We start from the raw sequence: 4358 nt of genomic DNA on the forward strand, positions 1-4358 counted from the left end.
ACTGTGGCAGCAACCCCAAAACTAAATTCTTTGTGGAAGGAGTTGTTTCAATCTCACCTAGTTCAGAGATGATATAAATCTGTTTTAAGTACTTTATAGAGTAATTAAATCTTTCTTTGGGATCTTTATGTACATATTTTATATGTATCCCCCTTCTTTCTTACAAAAAATATGCTCATGCATATGTCATAATGCTAATTAGGATAATCCACTAATTTATATGAAACAAAAAGATAATAGAAATGACTGGACAGCTGTAGGTATAGCTCAGTAGTAGAGCTCTTGCCTACTTGCCTCCAATTTTGTCATATCAGGAAACTCATATAGGAGAGAAATGAATTACAGTAGATGGGGTAGAGAGAAAAGATGGGAGGGGAGGGGAGGGGGGATAGTAGAGGATAGGAAAGGTAGCAGAATACAACAGTCACTAATATGGCATTATGTAAAAATGTGGATGTGTAACCGATGTGATTCTGCAATCTGTATTTGGGGTAAAAATGGGAGTTCATAACCCACTTGAATCTAATGTATGAAATACAATATGTCAAGAGCTCTGTAATGTTTTGAACAACCAAGAAAAAAATAAAATAAAATAAAATTATAAATAAATGTAAAAAAACATATTATAGATTATAAAACAATAAAAAGAATTGATCAGTAATTTGGCAAAGCTGAAGAAAGAAATTGAAAAGCATTATATAGATGAAATTCACATAAGAAACAATAAAAATAATCCCTATAGGTTTATAATAAGGCCTTGAGAAGTTATATAAAATAGCTATAAATGTGCTTATAGAGAAAACTAGTCAATATAGAACAATAATCAACTACACATTAAGTGGGGCAACTTAGCAAGACCCTGTCTTAAAATAAAAAATAAAGAGCTGGAGATACACAGTGGTACAGGGCCCCTGGGTTCAATCCTCAGTCCTGGGGTGGGAGTGAAATTGGGCTTTCAGGGGAAAGGTAGTAGGAATAAGCATAAATTGTGCTAATTTTTCTATCTTTCATAATGGAATCAATAGATACAATCTAAAGTAGAAATGACTCCAAAATCTTAATGTTTTTCACTTTTTCCATAACTCTGTGTGTGTGTGTGTGTGTGTGTGTTTTATTGGGGACTGAACCCAGGGCTTTGTGCACACTAGGCAAGCACTCTACCTCTAAGTCAATACCCAGCACGTTTTTTTAATTTTCAGACAGAGTCTTTCTAAATTTCTCAGTCTGGACTTGAACTCCATATCCTCCTACTTCAGCCTCCTGAATGGCTGAGATTACAGGTTTGAGCCACTTCCCAACCCAATGTTTTTGTTGATCATAAAAATTTTACAATTATAAGAAAAAATAACAGAGTAAAACAAGGAGAATACTCCCCCATAATCCAATTATCCTCCACCCAAAGAGAAATACCACTAATGTTTTGTCATATTGGTATTTATTCTTCTAAACTTATTTCTGGGCATATTTTTTCCTAATATAAAAATGGGACCATATTATTAGTGTTCTTTTTGTTTTCATTGCCTTACTTGTGATATTTGAGGCAGACCTTGCAAACATTTCTCTTTTGCTATTTGGTTTTATCATAGAGGGCACTGGGGGAGTACTGTAAGGCCATATAAAGATAAAGGATTTACTTTTCCTGGTACCAGTAAGCTGTTTTGGTCTTGGTGATGCCACCAAATCAATATATGAGAGGCTTGATGGCTTCCTGTGTGCCAGCTTTGGATTGTCTATGCCCTCCAGTGAGTTTTCCTACCATCCAGCAGACCTTACCTATGGACTACTGTGGCCTACCTAAATTTTTCAGTGAATTTCTCCCCCATTTGATAGGCCATGCTCATAGACATCTCCTCCAAGTTTCTTCATCAGCAGGCTACGTGATCCACTGATTGGTGGCCACATCCTCCAAAAAAAAGTCTGAATCTCAGCTTTAGGGTGGGGGAGTCCTCTTCTAAGCTCTTGGTTCTTTTTACTCTCCTTTGGTCCTAGAGATAAGGCTGCTTTCTGCACTATTTATTTTCTTAGACTCCTCTTTTAGTAGTTAACTGTCTTTTAAATTAATTAACTAATTAATTTTTGGTACTGGGGACTGAACCCAAGGGCATTCTACCACTGAGCTACACCCCCAGCCCTTTTTATTTTTCAAGTTGCTCATGAACTCACTAAATTGCCAAGACTGGCCTTGCACTTTTGATCCTCCTGCCTCATCCTCCTGAATTGCTGGGATTACAGGCATGCATCACTACACCTGGTGTTAACTTTACTAGTTAAAAAATTCTTTTTTTTTTTTAGTTGTAGATGGACACAATATCTTTATTTTTTTAATGTGGTACTGAGGATCGAACCCAGTGCTTCACGCATGTGAGGCAAGCATTCTACCACTGAGCTATAATATAACCCCAGCCCTAAAAATTATTTATATTAAACATTTCTTGTTTAAGTTACTTGCACAGTTTTTGTCTCTTCACTGAATCCTGATTGATAACAGACCTATGGTTTTATTTCATTTGAGAGTTAGAACAAGGAGAAGATGATATAAGAAAAGTAATAAGAGTACTATAAAAGGGAGAAAAATTATTTGGGAATAGTCCAAAAAGGACTTCTCTATTCGAATCATTACAATCAACCTTTGCCCTGGGCAGTTTTGGCAAACTACCTACTCCATATTCCACATGGCTCTGCAGAGATGAATGGCCATACACTCAAATTTTTCTCTAATTCTACAGATGAAAGGAATCAGAAGTAATTTAAAGAAATCTTCCCCTCGGAGGATGTCCACAGTAGAAGGCAATCACATCTGAAACACGCCTGATCAGAGGTGAGTCCTTCTGTATAATTCAACTCAGTTGACTAGGAGTTTCTGAGGAAAAGCTTCTATGTTTCACATCATTCGTTGATTTGTTTGCCTGTTAAACATTACCTGAGCAACTCCCATGTTCCAAACATTGTATAGGAAATCGGGAATACAAAGATAAATATAAGATATGGTCCCTGTTTCTAGAAACTTGCAGTGAGAGGGGGTTATATATGTGTAAATGAATAATAACAAGACATTGTGAACATGCTACAAATAGGGTTAGCACTGTCTACTACAGAAGAGCCTAGAATCAACAGAACATAACTGCATACAGGGGAAAGCAGAGTCAAGAATGCATCAGCTTTCTGACTTAGGCAGTGGGTAGGATGTGGTATTTAGTGAAGACAGAGGTCAGATGAGAAAGAGGAGGATTCAAGGCAGTTGAAAGTAGTTTTGAATGTTTGCAGATGAATTTACTTTTGGTCACCTTTCGGCTTCTGATAGACAGATAGTACAAACTTTAGCAGAGTCCAGGAGCTGTCAATTTCCATCTCCACAAATAGACATTGTTGAATAACAAGAGAAAACATCTTGTCTCTGAGAGTCAAAGAAATTGGGAATCTCCAATTCAACTGATCTCCTTCAAAACTTCTCATGTTAGCTGGGCATAGTGGCACATGCCTGTAATCCCAGCAGCTCAGGCGGCTGAGGCAGGAGGATCGAGAGTTCAAAGCCAGGCTCAGCAAAAGTGAGGTACTAAGCAACTCAGGGAGACCCTGTCTCCAAATAAAATACAAAATAGGGCTGAGATGTGGCTCAGTGGTCAAGTGCCCCTGTGCTCAAAACAAACAAACAAAACCCCTACAAATAAAAACAAAATACAAACCCAAAACTTCTCATGTTTTATTTTTAAACCAAAACTCAGAAATCAGAGTGTGTGGATTCTGTTAAGGATCAACCCTTACCTAGTGAGACCAGCTCTGCCTCCTTCTCAAGCATGTCTTCCTTGCACAAATTTCCACCAAGTGCAGACCTAGTGCCCAGCATTGTTTTGTGATTCATTCACACAGCCACATTCCACAGCATCTTAAATTGCTGAAATGGGGCTGGGGTTGTAGCTCAGTGGTAGAGTGCTCACAAAGCATGTGTAAGGTAATGGGTTCAATCCTCAGTACTCATAAAAATAAATAAAAGTATTGTTTCTAACTACAACTAAAAAAAATTAAAAAATAAAAATTCCTGAAATGGAAGTTCTTGCTCAATAACTATTCAATACAGTGTGAAAGTGAGATTCATACATTCTCTTCTCTTTCTAAATCTCTTCTATTTCTTATGTAACTCTTGATCCCAGTTGATAATCTTCTTACTACAAAAATGTGTGAAAATGAGGCTGAAGCAGGAGGATTGCAAATTCAAAGCCAGCCTCAGCAGATTAGCGAGGCATATAGCAACTCAGCAAGACCCTGTCTCTAAATAAAATATAAAGGGTAGGGACTTGGCTCAGTGGTTAAGGAGCCCTGGGTTCAATCCCTGGTACCAAAAAAAAAAAAAAAAAAAAAAA

General features: G+C 37.4%; 1 protein-coding gene and 1 long non-coding RNA gene across 2 annotated transcripts in view; one reads left to right on the forward strand and one right to left on the reverse strand.

The window, feature by feature from the left end:
- The window catches only part of Znf594 (zinc finger protein 594), a 22008-nt gene that overhangs the window by 9977 nt on the left and 7673 nt on the right, over positions 1 to 4358 (reverse strand).
- The window catches only part of LOC125615139, a 77645-nt gene continuing 75952 nt past the window's right edge, over positions 2666 to 4358 (forward strand). The window contains exon 1 of the long non-coding RNA XR_007345685.1: positions 2666 to 2818. This is a non-coding gene — a long non-coding RNA (uncharacterized LOC125615139). The remainder of the gene's footprint in view (positions 2819 to 4358) is intronic.

The sequence above is a fragment of the Marmota marmota genome, unplaced genomic scaffold (assembly GCF_001458135.2).
Source record: "Marmota marmota marmota unplaced genomic scaffold, marMar, whole genome shotgun sequence".
In the NCBI taxonomy this organism is placed as follows: domain Eukaryota; kingdom Metazoa; phylum Chordata; class Mammalia; order Rodentia; family Sciuridae; genus Marmota; species Marmota marmota.